The sequence below is a fragment of the Agelaius phoeniceus genome, chromosome 7 (assembly GCF_051311805.1).
Source record: "Agelaius phoeniceus isolate bAgePho1 chromosome 7, bAgePho1.hap1, whole genome shotgun sequence".
Classification (NCBI taxonomy): domain Eukaryota; kingdom Metazoa; phylum Chordata; class Aves; order Passeriformes; family Icteridae; genus Agelaius; species Agelaius phoeniceus.
In genome coordinates, this window is record NC_135271.1 from 20,780,565 (window position 1) to 20,797,386 (window position 16,822).

A 16,822-nucleotide genomic window follows, 5' to 3' on the forward strand; every position below is an offset into this window, starting at 1 on the left:
GATGAGTGAACTATATGTGTAGATGTTTAATCTATATAAAGGTACGTATCTTGCCCAAATTCAATGGAATATCAACTAGTAAAAAGTTGACTTGCTACGTGGAGAGCAATGAGAAATAATGAATTACAGAAACTGAAGTTTTCTCCTGCTGATTTGTTGAAGTTTCTGCTTTCAGGGCAATTTGGCCTTTTGGTACTGCAATCTCTGTCCTTTCTTTTTTTGGTCGGTGCAGGCACAGTGACCACTTGGCAGCGCATGAGCAGGTCAGAATGAGTGCCCTGAAGGTAGATGACTTCTGTCCTTTTTGCTGCCCAGGCACTAATGGAGGGTCCATGCCCATCCCTACCACTGGGGAGAGGCTCTTCCACACCAGTTCACAGCAGGTGAGAGCTTCTGTTGAGCTGGGACAGTAGGAATTCTCATCTTGTGTTGTCTGTTATCTTTGAACAACAGGTGTGTTGTTTTGATGCATGCCTTTTTCATCACTTTACCTCTTGATATCATATTTGCAGTTTTGCACTTGGGGCTTCAATGTGTATCCTGGGAAGACTTGGAGGTGTTTATTCTCAAAAGAAAAGATTTGTATAGCTCTGGTGAAATCTTTTTCTTAAAGAGAAAGAAGCCTGTGCATCTTGTGGAAATTAAGGCCAGCGCCACTTGGGGTCCTACAATCACCATACAAATTTCTACACTGACAAAATTAAGGTAGGAAGAAATTACATTAAGAAAGGCCTTAATTCCACCAGTGTGGCAATCTGTCATTGTTTATGGAAAGGACATGTGCAGAGAAATGAAGGAAGCATGGAAAGAAGGGAGGGTAAAGACAGAAATTTAGAAGAGGCAGGAGAAGGAGAGAAACTCTGGGAGTCTTGTATTAATTACCTTGTAGTATAAATGAAATATTGCATATGCAGAACACCACTGAACATAAACTTTGCCTTGTATGTCTGTTCCAGTCATGATTTTATCAGCAGTTTTCTTTCTTGAAATGTATGATTGATTTAACCTGTCCACTTCCTGAATGATATAATGCATATTTGATTTTTACTGTTCCTGAATTACTCTAGAGTCAGGATTCCTTTTTTGGTTGTGATTATGTAAATTGTTAGGAATGCTGGTAGTGTTACCTTAACAGGCTTTCTCACTCAGTATCATCTGTGGGAGCTCAGGAAGCTTTTCTCTTATACAACAGCTTCCCTGACAATTGGCAATGATTACTTTTGGTTTGTGCAGATCTTGAAGACTCTAAGATGAGTGGTTTCCAAATTAGAATGTGAGAAAGGAATACAAAATCAGTGTTAGTTGGTGAATGCTGTGAGGTTTTATATATGTGCCTGTGAGGTAGAGCTTGGAGGGTAAAATGAAGGCCCTTGCTGCTAACCTGGTTAGTAAATAGGTCAGTGTTGGCTGGACAAGAGAAAGGAGAATTTTTTCATAGTTAGCTCACTTGGGATTTGTGCTGTCAATAGTTGATTGAGTTCTTACTGCCTTCCTTGCCTGGGGTCAAGATGACCATGCATAATGGTAATTTCTGAGCTTACTTAGGAATATTTTCATTTTGTAGTCTCTTAGAGGAGTCCTTGAGTTTTATAAAGCCTGCTAGTGTATGTGAATTGCAAAAACCAGTTTGATGCCAAGCAATGACTTCCAAATGCAAAGATCAGTAATTTTAGAATTAGTAGTGTATTACGGACTGAGAAGACAACTTGGTTAATTAATTTAATAAAATATTTTCACAAAGGAAGCAATTAATATTCTTTGTATAACAAAGCACACATCTTCAGAAATCATGTCAGCTTTGGCTTCCCTTGGCAATAAGACACGAACAAATCTGAAGCAGTTGTACAGTTGATCATAATTGTGTTGTTGGATATCACAAACAGGATGGTAATGCCACACCTGTTATGGACTAATTGTCTTTCTTTGGGGCTACATAAGAAATGGTATTTGATTGGGTTCTTCTCTTCTTGTCCAGCCTCCTATTAAAAAGAACAGGTCAGATGAGATTTAATTTTATTTCTGTAAACCTACTTTTTTTTTTTTTTCTGCATCTCAGCCTCTCAGCATGCTGTAGATAAGGACCCTTGTGGTGGGAAATTGAGCTCCAAATGGCATATTCCCTGTTCAGTGCAATTCCCATGGCAGCAGGGAAGGAGGAACATTATGAATGAGTGTAACCATCCTTTATTTATTTTGAAAATGTCTGAATTTCCTAGTGGCTTTTTATAGGATGTTTCAAAATTTTCAGGTGAAGCAATTTTTAGTCCAATCAGTTCATACCAGAAACAAAAATGGGTTTGTTTTCACTAGGAGACAATTGGGATGACAAAAATAAATTTCTACATACAGTCTCAGTTAATGTTGCCAGTTGCTCTATTGATGCAAGCAATACTCATATTGTTCCTTTGCCTTCCTAAGGAGAAAGAAAAGTGATTTCTAGGGCTGGCTAGCATGAGGTGAAATGCCAATACACAAGAAAGCAGCTTGTGGCTGCAAAAGGACATGAGTAAAACAAAAGCTCGATTCTTTTGTCAGTTTGTGGTTATCAAGCTCTTGTCTTGTACTGCCCCTAAAATTGCTCTGCTCATGAGGCTCCAGTAGAGTGAAATGTGTGTTCTTCTATTTCTCCTGGAGAAACAGATTTGAGGTTCAAGGAGACCATTTACTTATTCACTGCTGCCTGGTCACTCAGACAGTCCAGCATCAGAATCCAAGGATTTTGTGCTTAACAGGAAGAAGCTATGACGTCTGATACAAGCAGAAGGAATCAAAGCCCAGTTATCTTCCCAGTAAAAGCTGAGGTCCTTTGTCTTTGGGCATAATGATGCTTTCATTCCTGGTCTGGGTGAAGTGGCATAGCTTCAGCTGGGGGAGAAAGTACATCCTCCCCCTGCAGTTTCAGGATTGCAGGAGTCTGCTGGGAGAGGAAAAGACAGAATATGTCTGGGTTCCTTCAGTCTGGTTGGAAAATTGAGTCCTGCTGAGTGCTTTAAATACTGACTTAATGGTTTATTTGCAATGCAGTGCATGAATTTGAAGGGAAGGGTGACGTTTGCAGCAGGAAATCCTCCCTGAGACTGGAGTGTGTCATGTTGTTTGAGATGTGCTCTGGGTTAGAGCATGCTGAGACTCCCAAACTGGGGAGTCCCAAATCAGAACAGGGCTGGGGCTGAAGTGGGCAGCAGGCTTTGAACAAAGCTGGGTGTGGGCAGCACAACTTGAGTGGCATCGCTTGGACACCCACAAATTCTGAGTGTGTGAAAGACTGCACAGAAATTCCGGGGATGTGCTCCTCAGCTTGGCTCCTAAACACTGCCCAGATTCCATTTTAAGTGCATTTAGGATCTTGTCTTGAATCAAAAATGAGGTTTGTGTTGCTGTGCTGCCTTGTGGTAGACAGCCAGCTCCTGCCTTGCTGCTGCTCTGTGCATGTGGCTGTGTTGGGTGGATGGGTCACAGGAAGGAACTGCTCAAGTATTTCTGCTTATGTCCTTGTCAGGCCTTTGTGTGCAGGGGACCATCCCAGCAAGCAGTCTGCTTTTAGATTCCCTCTGGGTAACAGGAATTGAACCAGGACTTTTCCTCTTCCACCCTGTGTCTAGTAATGTAAATACAGCCAAAATATGAAAATGATGGTTCTATGTTAAAATGTAAATCATAAATCCCTTATTTCCTCATGTTCTTTGAATGTTTTATAATTTTGAATACTTAATGTATTTATTAAACCTCTTGATGCTTTGAACACAGAATAAACAATTCCTTTCTATATCGTTTATATGGTTGGTTCTAAACCCAACATGAGTGCAAATCTGTGATCTCAATTTTCCTCCTCTAGTTCAGGGTCCCCAGCATCAGCCTGGTGAGAATCTGCAAGTGACATTTTCAGACAACCAGCCTCGATAGTGAGGCCATCTAGACCAAGGGTTTTTTATGGCCTTCTAAACTTCTTGGAAAAAAATCTGAGAATTGCCTAACCTCTTTGGGGAAAAAATGAATCACAAATGCATTGTGGAGTGCTGCCACAGTAGTTATCATTTGCAATCAAAATAATGAGGCAAAGCTTTTGAATTATTATCATTTTTCCAGTGCTGATTTTGTTTAGTTCTTTCCATACTAAGGAAGGTACAAATATCTTCCAAAAACATCTTACTCTGAGGAGTTGTTTTGCAAACTGCTGAGTGAAGGTTTATGACCTACTTGTGACCTGAGAAGTGCTGCACCAACACTACAGGAGTGCAGATAACTTACACCACTAGAACTATCTTTTGTCAAAAAAGAAACCACTGGGTTCTCTGAACTCCTGAGAACTGAGCATGAGGTTCTCAGTTAAACTCTTGTGGTATTTTTTTTTTTCAAACTTTGTTTTACAAACCCTCTGTTGCTGTTTTTTAAGGTGCTTTTTACTGAGAAGGAACTAACCTAATGCTGCATTCGAACACACAGCGCTGGGAGGTGCAGGGCACTGGGAGAGACAAAAAGGAGAGCTCTTATTGAAGGCTGAAGTATTTTGTATCACATGGCCCTGTTTGCAGCTTCTTTCCTTGGTGCCCTAGAAATAAACCAGGCAGCTGAGGGGTTTTGCCCAGCCTGCTGGCCATTGCTGGCAGAGATGGCTGCCCAGTGACTCATGGCTCAGAAGGGACCTGCACAAACCCTCGAGGGAGGGAGGCACAGCTGGGGTCTGTGTGCTGCACACTTTGAAGGCTGCACCTTATAAAGTGCTGTTTCCTTTGTATACGAGTGTTTTTTCTTTAAATTGAGGTTGTTGAAGGCAGGAGTGTAAGTGCACTCCTGTAAGGAGGGGACTGCCCTGCCTGAGGAAGCCGGTGATCTCTGCCCCTTGGTGGCTCTGGTGCCACTAGCTACAAGGACCAGCTGTACATAGAAGAATTTTTAAAGTTACATTTTTTAGTATTTAAAGACTATTTAGCAACAGGAATTATTTATGCAAACTTAAATGGCCATCCTCAGCTGATGAGAAGGACACTCTTGATGAGTACTGTTAAGTTTTGCATGCTTCTGCAGCTAGATTTGAATCTTCTGTCTCAAGCTCACTGCCAGTGTTGTGTAAATCATACCATATGTTAGGCATCTTCAAAAGGAAACTGAACAAACCACACAGTAATTAAAGTGGGTTTTTTTGAAAAATCAGACTTCTTTTGCTTATTTGAAGATTTGTCATTTTGCAGTTCTGCTGAGAGCAAGTATCTTTACATTGCTACGTGGACTGCCTTTTTTTTTTTCTCAATGGGAGAATAACTTTTCTGAATAAATGCAGAATCTATGGTCTTTGTGCTGTGCCCATTAGCATTAAGAGGGGAAACAACTCTGAAGGGAATCCCCAAATTCAGCATATTATAGCTAGGGGACAGCAAAACCTGCTGCTGTCTCAAAACTCTTCCTGTTTCATCAGTCTGAAAAGATATGTGTGTTGATAAGTTTAATGAGGCTCTTACATTAAGGAGGCTGTGTGCTGATGTGGGACTTGTGTGGTAATTCAGAGGTGGCAGCATTTTTGTGAATGCATTTGTTTTTAAGCAGTGTGGTTGTGTTGCTGAGTTCACCAAGATAAACACTGTGTTTTCCATGTGGCTTTCTTTACCAAAACCTAGTGCTGTGCAAGGCAACAAGTAATTATATAACAAGGAGGTGGCTATAAACAGTTATCTTGATGTAATTACCAAAATTAAAAGAACTGTGTTGCCATTGAAAAAGATCCTGTTTGAGGAAGACAGTACCTAAAATTAGGCTCTGCCTCATATTATGGAAAGGAAACAGATACTGAATCACAGAAGGATTTGGTTTGCAAGGGACATTAAAGAGCATCTACCTCCAATACCCTGCCATGGGCAGGGACAACTTGCATGAGACCAGGTTACTCAGAGCTCCAGCCTTGAACACTGCCAGGGATGGAGCATCCACAGCTTCTCTGGGCAGCCTGATCCAGTGTCTCACTGTCCTCACAGTGAAGAATTTCTACTATCTCATCTATATCTACCTTCTTTGAGTTTAAAACTGTTAGCCCTCATCATATTGCCACACTCCCTGATAAAAGAGTCCCTCCCCATCTACTCTGTGGGCCCCCATAAGTGCTGGCAGGCTGCTACAGGCTCTGCCTGGAGCCTTCTCTTCTCTAGGCTAAGCAACCCCAACTCTCTCTGCCTGTCCTCATGGAGAAAATTCTCCTGCCCCCTGATCGTCTTCATGGCACTCCTCTGGACCTGTTTGACGTAGCTTTTTTCCAACCAGATTTTCCTTCCATAGCTACTTTAACTTGCCTAAACATTGGCTTGGCTTCATCCTCTGCCAGCTGGGTAGGACATGGAGGATCACTTGAAAAGAAGCCAAAGTAACGGGTGTTATGGGGTGTGTTTAATTCCAGCATTTTGTAAAGCAAGTTGTGTCTCGCCCTGAGATTCAGACAATCCAAGGAGTTGTTGTCCATGAAAACATGAGATCAGCATTCCTTCCATCAGTTGCAAATAGCCTTTCTGAATATGGAAAATTGGTTAAAGAGAATGCTGCTTGGAAAAGGTGCTTCAAGCAGTCCAGGAGCAAAGGCAAGATTCAAATTGTAGGAGCCCATTTCTTTCATCAGAATTCAGGTTTGTCTATGTCAGAGTATCTGCCAGATCACAGCACTAAGCACTTCTCCACTGTAATAAAATATTTCAATCATTCTAGTACTTGCTTTACTTGCTGTTTTGGTATTGTGTGAAAAGGGATTTTTCTAGTTATGGTTCCTTTTTTGTTCTTTTTTAGTGTTTATATCTTAATCTCTGGCAGATACTCTTGTTTGACCTGGAGAAAAAAAAAACATGTTCATAACAAAGGTGCTCCAGAGTGGTGAGGTTGTGCATAAGTTTTCTGAAATAGAAGTATTAGAGCTTTATTTCAGTAACATTTCCCTCTTGCAGTCATTCTTTCCCATCCATCCTAGAGCCAGCCTTGGGACTATTGTCACTCTGATAATGTGTGTGTAGTGATGATCCTTAGAGGCCCTGGCTGTATTTTGTTAAACACTGTATGCATGTCTCAACCCAGGTGTGCTCTGTTCAGAGGGTGTGCAGTTCAATAAACACTAGAAATGCAGAAGGGGAGTAGAAGGTGGAAGCAGAGCAATGATCAGCATTTGAAGCAGTAGGCAAGTTGCTCAGCTGAATATCTAACACAAACTTTGAGGCAAAGCCCTTGAGGGTGGAGCTTTTGGCTTTCAGTGGCTCTGTTTCCCTATCTGTAAATTGCATGTAGCTATATCCATCTGGAAAGTGTGTTTCCTGGCAAAGTTCTTGGCTTTGCATAAGAATGCCATTGTGATGGCACTGGCATTATTTTTGCTAATAGGAGCTTATAATATGATTAGAACTGTCTTACCAAACTTTTTTTTTCCCGAGGAGACTGTGTTATTAAAATCATCATAATATAAATAAATAAGGATATTTGGGTACAGCCTAGGTAATTTTGAGATCACCTCTGCCTTTATCTGTTAACTTGTGTTTCCTTCTTTTATTATTTGTATCCCTGTTATTCTTTTTGGTTTTCTGGGGAGGTGTGCTGTGGCCCTGACACATGGATCCCAAACAGCCTGGGTTTCTATTGAAATGGACATTCTGGGATATGATATGTAACAAACAAAGGGAATGCTTGTGAGATGAGACAAACAAGTGACTTTAGGTGTAATTTGGCAGCTTTAGTACTAGAAATGTTTACAGGCATCTTCCAAACTAGGTTATTTATTATTGTTTGTGTTCACACTGTAGTTTCTACTTGGTGATTGCCTCTCATGGATTCCAAGATTTCAAGCCTTAATAAATTAAGGCATTCAAATAAGTTACAGATTTGAATCCTGCTAAAATTAGCATTGAAACAAACTCCTTGTGCAGAGTATTCTCAATCCTTCTGTGCAGTTTTAACAATTCAGTTTCTCCTGCTTCCTCCCCATTGACCTTGACCAAATGGAAAGTATCTTTGAAATATATGTTTAAAACAGGATTTAGAGTCAGGAGCAGGCACCCACATATGCTCATCATCTGGAATTTAGTGCTTTCATGACAAAAGAGGGTGTAGCGTAAATCTGTTTGGATATAGTACTTTAATTGAGCAAGAGCTGCTTGTAGAGACACTGGTCAGGTTGTGTTAGGGTTTTTTAATAAGGGAAAAGATGATGCAAGTGCAAGTTGTTGTAATGCTGAAATACTGTAGGTGTAGTTTCAGTGGAAGAATAATACAGTCAGGGCTAATGCCTCTGATATCTCATCCTGCTGGTTATTTGAGGGTAGTGAAATACCATTTCATTGCGCACGTTAAAACTTGCCACTATATTGTTTAACTGCTATCAGATGAATATTAATTTAAAGATAATATTAAAGAACTCCAAAGGCTTATTTTTCAGAGCTTTGTCAAACTGTGCTCACCCAGAAATTATGCCTGAGTTCCCTTTAAATTCTCTTGAAGTTCAATAAGAGAAAGCTTGTCAGGATTTTGAGGCTTGCTATGTGTTTAGACAGCTCAGCTCATAGCTCTGGCTTGGAGGCATCCTGAAGTCCATTACCTATTTTTGTGCTGCTCCTCAGCAAGAATTGATCTAGCCTGGCACCCTGGCAAAGCACAGCTGTCTTTCAGTACTGCACTTGAATGTGCAAGCCTTTTTATGAGCAGGTGGTCTTATTTGCAGTAAAATCACTTTTTACAAAGCCGTGTATTGAAATAAGGATGGAGTGACAAATCTGCAGGTATGTCAAAATGAGAGCAGTGGGATAGCCCTCTGCTATAGGAGTGTTTGCAGTGTAATACTGAGCTTCTCAGCAGGGACTCCTAAACTGGGAAAACCAATACATACAGTATGGTATTTATAAATCTAGGCAATGTCAAAGTTCTTGTTGTGGAATGGAAAGTGCGGGATTTGCTAAATCACGTTATTGCTGTGAAGCCTGGTAATAGCTTTTTCTTGTTTCTTCTCTTTCATCACTACTCTAAATGCCCTGAGCTATCTGTATAATTATTTCAGGCAGCAATCCACATTGTTAGCTTATTTCCCCTGGGTATGTTTGGTGCATTTTTGAAAGTAGATTTAAAAATTGCATGGATCCATTTGGAAGTAATACAGCAGTTTCCGTTCAGTTTTGCCTTTTGGGTGTCTCTAGCAGTCTGAATCACCGGAGGCACACAGCTTCTTGGAAGCCTTCTGTGAAGTGGTAGAGCACAGCCCCACAGGAAAGGTGGTGTTAACACATCACGGCTCTGGTATTTGATGCTCCAGGTGAAGAATTGCAATACCGGGAAAAGAAAATCATGTACAAGTAATACCTGCACTTAGTCACTGAGTCTGTATGGGCAGACACCACTGCTTCCACTTCGTGCATCTGCAGGTGATTGAGCAAGGCAATGAGCCAGCCTTTGTCACATTTTCAGCTGTTAAATTCACTGGGACTTTAGTTGAGACTGAGCCTCTGATTTTTCTTGCCATTAAATAAAAGCACGCGGAGTTTAGAAAGCTGGGTAAAAGCTGTTTTACTAATTATGTATTTTCCAAACCAAAGCCAGTTGAAGTGATCACTTCAAATCTGCAAAGGTCAAGGCTGCACAGTGTCCTGAGCTCTGTAAATGGCAACTGGTGAGCACACTCCTGGACTCTCTGTGCCCTGCAGTGTGACTGGTAGCTACAAAGATCCTGGACTGTGCCCAGTGGCTTGTGTCTCAGCAGCACAGCTCCTTGGCCACATCTCACCCAAAGGCTTGGAGAGCAATTCCCTAAATCCCGGGAGCCTTGCTGACTCTTACAACTGCTGAGCTGCTTCCCTTGCACCTACATTTCCTCCTTTCCCAGCTACGAGCTCTGAATCCAAAAATGTGGCATCATTAGTGGTGTTCCTGCCAGAGCTACTGTCCCTTGAAGCTTTGCCATCTGTAAGGACAAGTCCTGTGTTATTCTGGGTTCAGAGAGAAGTTCTCTGAACAGCTGCTCTCATCTTAGCAATCCTCAAACCCTTCTCCCAGCATTAACTGCTTAGCCAAAAACCTTCCCCTTGTTGCTGTTGTGTGTATTTCCATTTCAGATTGCAGCTCCCTGGTGCTCGGTGCTTATGTCTCATGTCACACCTTGCTAGGGAACAGGTGCTGGTTTCTTTCTTTCCTGTCAGTTCCTCAGGTGCTTGAGTCTAAAGACCACCATGATGGCACCATTCAGATGCTCTCCTCTCCCTTAAATGTCACTACAGCTGGTGGATGCATGGATCTGTATTTCCATATCAGGATTTCTGATGGATTTTTCATATCTGTTTCACCATGGCCTCAGCATTTCGCTTGGGTCTTACCCCTCACTAAAACAAGAAGACTTTTTTTTTCATCTTCTACCAGGGAAAAGTGATTTAACATCAGGCTTTTCATTTGTTAAAGCTCTTCTTGTGATAGCTGTGGAAATGCTGTTTTGACTGAGCAGAAAACATAGGTAAATATGTTTGCAGTCCAGACATCTGTGCGCTGTTGTTCTGCTGTTATTCTAGAAAATTTGTTCTGATTTTAATTAAACTCCTTGTTTAATTTTAGAAGAAAATGCTTTCCTATGATCTAATTGTTTTAATACAAAATTGTCCCAATAAGTAAGAGGAGGAATTCAGGGGCTCAGCCTACTGTGTGTATTGCCATGTGCTAAATGCACGAAATTGTCCTCTTTACTGGGTTTACATTTCCTGCAGACACTTGAAGTACAGACCACCTCAACAGTTTATCCAGGGTAAAGCTGGAGTATCACTGCCTTGCCTGAGGAAAGAGATAATAAGACTGCACTTTAAAATATGTGATGATTACTTAATCTTACAAAAGAATATAAGCAAGCCTCCTCCTGCTGGCCAAGTGTGATGAACTCCATAGAAATATTTCATTTGTTTGTGTGTGTGATGTAGATGATATTACTGCTGAAATTGGCATCCAGCTTTCTGCTGAATTCCAGCACAACTCTGAAAAAAGCTGTGCAGGAGCACACAGAGGCAGGGCTAGCAGACTGTACAATTGAACACTTTTGCTGATTTACAGGATTCTAACCCTTGATCAAGATGCACAACATCTCAGATAATGCCAAGTGTCTTGCTGATTGACTGTCAGATAAACACAGACTTCATAAAGATTATTCCTTGGTTTTCACAGTACTTGGTGTGTTTGACAAACATCCAATCTATGGACCTTGGGATGCTCTTGAAATTTGCCTCTCTAGTGGCTTGGGTTGACTTGGAACGTCAGAGAAACAAGTTTTCCTTGGAGTGCAGGTGGTGGAAAGATTTTACTGTTTGGTCCACTCTCAGGCTTGTACATTTAGTGAAAAATGTAAGGTCTTCATATTTACAAAGGTATCTATTTTTAAGCCATGTGTAGAATCAGGGAATTTTGTGGGAAGTTTCATTTCATTGCATTACCATGTTGAGGGTAGACTCACTCATGGGTGATAAAATTTTGGATGTGTTTGTAATTCAGATAGAGTTGTAATCCAGGCTTGTATGATCCCATTGGGACAGAGGTGATGTGATTTCTTCTAGTAAATGAGACATCTAAATGGTGTCCACTTTTAAGGAATACATAGCACCAGAGGACACTGCAGGTGTGAAGCCACACACTCCTGCAGCTCATGCCAAGTAATGCTTCTTAAATGATGCACTGGGGCACTATTTTATGTAACTTGCCATCAGATGACATAAATTCTCTGACAACTCCTAACTACACTGAAGCAAGCATTCTTGGAGCAGGCTGCAGTGCTGGAGCCAAGCAGTTAATCAGGTGTAACATGAGGTTTTGAGTGATTTACTGCCTGCTGGTAGCTTGTACTGGGACTGTATTGTCCTTCTGTATGTACTGTATAATAGTTTTAAGCTGTCCTTAGACAGGACCCTATTGTCAACATGCTGCCTGGCTTAACTGGGATGTCCTGTAAAAATATGTTAATAAAAACTAAAGTAATTTTAAGGGATCCTATTCCTACTATTTCTGTTTTCCAAACTATTCCCACCAGCAAAGTACAGGCCATGCTCTTAACTCTTGCTGTGCTGATGCCTTGTTAATGCCTGCTAGAGTTGTAATTCTTGTTTCAAAGCTGATCAGTCATTGTACCCTCTCACCTGGCTGCTGCTGTGCCTGAGTTCTCTTCTGCTTTGGCTTGCACAGTGCAGAAGTTACTGGAGAAATAAAGTTTGTGCTCAAGGGGGTCACATAAATTTATTAAGACTTGATTTATTTCATGTCCCTTTTTGTCTCAGCTTACTCAGGTCTATGGAGTGAGTTGTGAGGTAATGCTTTATTTAAGTTAAAGGAGTTTTTAAAACAAGGTAACTTGTGTTTGATATTGGTATTTGCCAGGTCCCTGTAACCTGGAGCTAGCAGGTCATGGTACAGCAGTAAACCCTTCATGGGGTGCAATTTTCAGAAGGATATGCTGAAAGCCATCATTCATTTGGACAACTTTTACTAGACTTTCTGCCTGGGGACAGATCCTGAAAATGAGCTCTTACAAAGTGAGGTGCTCCTTTAAACTGAAAGATGCACTCTGGTGGGTTTAGACATGCTGAATTTTTTAAGGAAACAGATGCAGAGAGGTGCATACTGAGGGGTTTATCAGAGAAATCACTGGGTTTTATAGGCAGGGTGAGACATTCAGGAGACACTCAGTGGAGACAGGACCTGCATGAAGGGCTCTTTTTTCCTGACCTGCCTGCAGCTCCTGCAGGACCAACACCTCAGTTAGAGGGACTTGCAAACAGTAGCAGTAAGCAGAGAATTATGCTTTGGAGGGATTTCTGGTTCCTCTCTCTTTTTTTCTCACCTTGGACCTCTGCAAAGTACAAGTCCTCTGGGATGTGGCCACCAGGATTTTAGCAGGACCTCAAAGGGACCTGCTGACAGCTCCAGAAGAATGCATCAATCCCAGTTTAAAATAGCCCCCAGTACTTTTTTTTTTAAAAGAGAAAATTGTGATGTCCTTCGTTTTGTGAATTAATATGTAATTTTGAATGTAAAGCAGGCATCAAATGTTTTAGTAAGGATTTGAATTGCCTCCATAGTTGGAAACAATACTTGTATGTTGGGTGGTGGTTTGGGGAGGGAGGAGGGTTGTGTGTGTGCAGCTGTTGAAGGCCATTAAAAAGTGACCTGAGCCCCCCTGAGAGCAAGCCTGGCATTAACTGTAAATTGATATACTGGCTCTCAAACACTAATTTCAGATTTCTGCATGGCAGGGTTTTGCTAAATGTTCTCATTCTAGGTATTCTGGTTACACTAATCTTTCATGTACTTTTAAAAATAGACTGCGCAGCAAGTGATCAGCAGTTGGTACAACTTAATAATTGAAGAGTTAATCCTTCAAATCTGAAACAGAAGAATAAATTCCCCTGATGTATTTCCAGCATAGTAGTTCATTTAAAATTTATCTTAAAAAAAAAAGGAAATAAAGAAAGACAGTTTTGATTTTTATCTTACTAAAGGAAAAATTATTTTTATTGGTTGATTTTTAAATTAAGAAATTTATGTTGTTGTTGCTCTGGTAAATGTTTATCACTGAATGCTACAAGACCTATTATTGTGATTGTGCTGCCTAAAGTTTTAGCACAGCTTGGAAAAAAAAAATTGGCAGACAAAAAGATGGTGGGTCCTGATTTAGATTTGAAAGAAGCTTGCAAGCAAATGTCCCATGACGCAAACCCTGCTTCCTTCGTTCTGGCATTTTTTTTCCCTTCCCCTTGATCTGACTAATTTAAAGTTGCTGCAGTGAACTTTAAAAGATGGGTGTGGTGGGTGTGTTCTAGGCATCGGTAACAAAACTGAAGTGGCTTGATCAGGATAGGGGAGCTGGGTACCTGTGTCAGTGTGTTTGCAGGGAGACACTTCCCTGTAAAATCCCAGACCCGGTGCCTCGATATTGCAGTGAGACAAAGCAGAGGCGTTCACCTCCCCTAACAGGGATGGTGCTTGTGTGGGGCTGAGGGGACAGTGGCAGAGACCCAACACCAGAGCAATCCATCAGGAAAAAATGAACAGTTTGAGTTGGCAGAGAGCTACAAGGAGCTAAATGCTGCAGACAGCCTGAAGATGGTGGCAGCTGTCTGGCTGGCAGGGCTGGCTCTGTAGCGTGCCTGTGTTTGCAGCTGCCTGAGTGCTGCCATGTGAAAAGGAGCTGCCAGAAAGACTTGGAAGATAAAAAGCCATATTCTTGAGTTCATGGAAGTGCTTAATTTTTTTTAAGGCCACAGTTATTACTACTTTTGATTCCTGTGAGTAGGATAAGTTCCAATGGGTCTGGAAGGAGCTGTGCTGGACAGTGTTCACATCTTTTCATTGGGAATATAGTGCTGCTGAGTTAGTCTGTATCTTTTGTGTCTGCTTATGCAATGTTTATATTATTACTATTATAAATTATTTTTATTTTTTGTGCCCTTTTTTGGCTGTTAGGTTAATGAAAACTCAAGGAGCAGAACCCAATTTTTACCATCTAACTGTCTTCAAAGCAACAAAACCAAAAGCAATCACGTAACGATGCATGTAAATGAGCATCAATGAGCTTTGCGGTGAAATACAGATAAATTGCTTGTTTTCAGTAAAAAAGGCTCTTGCTCTCCCTTAACTCCTTTTTTATTTTTCAGCTTCTGTCTGCAGCAGTTTGTATGGGAGTTGCACAACTTATTTGCAGCAAGGTAAAGCTGAATGTTTTCCTGTTCATGTAGAAAGGCGATGAACCATGGCCCTCACAATACCATATATTCACTCAAATGTGTTGGTCGTGGTAGTCATGTCTTGCAAAACCTTTTGCCCTAACTTGTCTCTAAATGTTTAATTGTTGCAGTTCAGATTCATCATTTGTTTCCCTCCCCAAGCCAGTGAGATTTGGGAAGGAGTCATGGCAGAAGGTTAAAACCTGTTGAATAACTCGATGTTTAAGCTGCGTGCCTTTTGCATACAGTAAAAGCATCAGGGATTAATGAAAGCATTTTAATGGATTTCTATGTTCCTGAATCATAGCAGAACAATGAGATCACTATGGATAGCCTGACTACCAGATTTTCAGGCTGGGCTGTGGTCCTCTATATTTGAGTAGAGTTTTTGGATGCATTTGGAACATTACCTGAATGAATGAATTGTGGTTTTATGTTTGCCTTTATTTTTTTATACTGTTCAAGGTGCATGTTAAGGCTAATCAAAAGAACTTGGACAAATACAGAATTAATCTTACATTTATTACAGATTCATGTGCCTTCTATGCTTTTTCTCAAAAAGTGAAGCCACTCTAAAATGCCATTTCACACCACCTGTACTCTCTGGATCCATATTCATTCCCAATTGATGATAAAAAAGTGCCTATAAATATATTGAAGAAACAACGCCAAAGTAAAATAATCATCTGTTTATTTGAAGGTAAGGTCAGAATACCAGTTACATCTGGCTGTGACAGGTAGGTTTTTCTCTTAGCATGTGGAACAATTGTTCTGTGTGATGGCTGGAGCCAGACTGCTCAGTGCACTGAAAGGTGATGTAAAAAATGGCTGGAAGGGTAGGACAGAGCATGGGCTTGGCCATGTGCAGTTTGTGATGCCTCTGCATCAGTGCTTCACTTTACTGTGCTTCAGTAAAGTAATTTAGACTAAGCTGAACTGGAAATAAGTTAATATTTCCAGTCATTCTTTTAACAGCCTTAATATATTGACCTGATTTATGATCCCCATCAGATTTCTCTAAGGAGAAACTGTACAGAGCTTCCTTTACCATGGATCTTGAGGGGTGCAGGGACCATGTTGTAGTCTGGACAAAGGGGGTTTCTTTTATCTTGTATCTTGTATGCCATACCTGTATCTTATCCATGTTGCTTTACACAGCCTGATTATAAAAATGCAATCTGAATTACCTTTATTCTGCCACCAAATTACTAATGCTGAAGGCTTGGAAGTCAAAGATCTTTACAACTTCCCTGCCACAAGCCCACTGTAGCATTTTGAGTACAGTGGGCATCAATTCTGAACACAGGGCTAGAAAAGTGTTGCTTAATGTTGCTAATAAATTTATTGATGAAATGTCACCATATGGATCACTGTCATGCATGCAAAACATAAAATCAGTGTGCATGGCTCATAGTTCTCTTTCCCCCTCCCTTTAAGTGCTAGGGGACCCCAACTTCTCCCTTGGTAAGGAGACCCCTTGACTTGATTCTGGCATTGTCCCTGGGCCTTAGGCTGAGTTTCATATGGTTCCTTGAAAGTGCTGTGTGCTGCTGGAGGGAGGCATAAGGAGTATTTAATGCAGATGTAAATCAGCTGCAGCAGAACACAATAGCCCTCTTCATTGCTCTGTTTATAAAGTCATTAAAAAATGAGAAGAGTGACTTCAAAATAGCAGAATGAGCAGAACGTGTCCAAACTCCATTAGAAACTGGACAAACTGGACAGAAATTCACATTTTCTTATAGAGTGATAATTGTTTGTTCTAGGGACCATATGGAGCTTGACAAGAATAGCTGAGATGAGACTAAAAGTTTTAGACATGAGCTGTCTTTAACCAATCATCAAACTGGTTAATGGCTTTTCCTCCCTCACCATAATCAAGATAAAGCAGCTGCAGTGAAACACTGCAGTGGATAATGCTATGAAAGACTTTCCATGTGGGTGTAAGTTTGTCCATTTTACAATGACAGCAAAATGTCCAACATTGTTCTAAAGACAAGGGCAACACCTGCCTTTAAGCAGACCTTGGTTAGTGGATTGCAATTCTTTGTACAATCTCTGACTGTGTGCAGAAATGCAGGCCTGGAGCACACAAGATTTAATACATAGCACTGTTCCAAACAGACTGTTTTAGG

General features: G+C 40.9%; 1 long non-coding RNA gene across 1 annotated transcript; it reads left to right on the plus strand.

Annotated features, from left to right (window-relative positions):
• The first annotated feature begins 528 nt into the window (after positions 1–528).
• Positions 529–15,381, plus strand: LOC143694451 (uncharacterized). The gene is made up of 3 exons (XR_013182935.1): positions 529–705; positions 14,619–14,669; positions 15,217–15,381. It is a non-coding gene; the product is annotated as an uncharacterized LOC143694451 (long non-coding RNA).
• Positions 15,382–16,822: the final 1,441 nt, after the last annotated feature.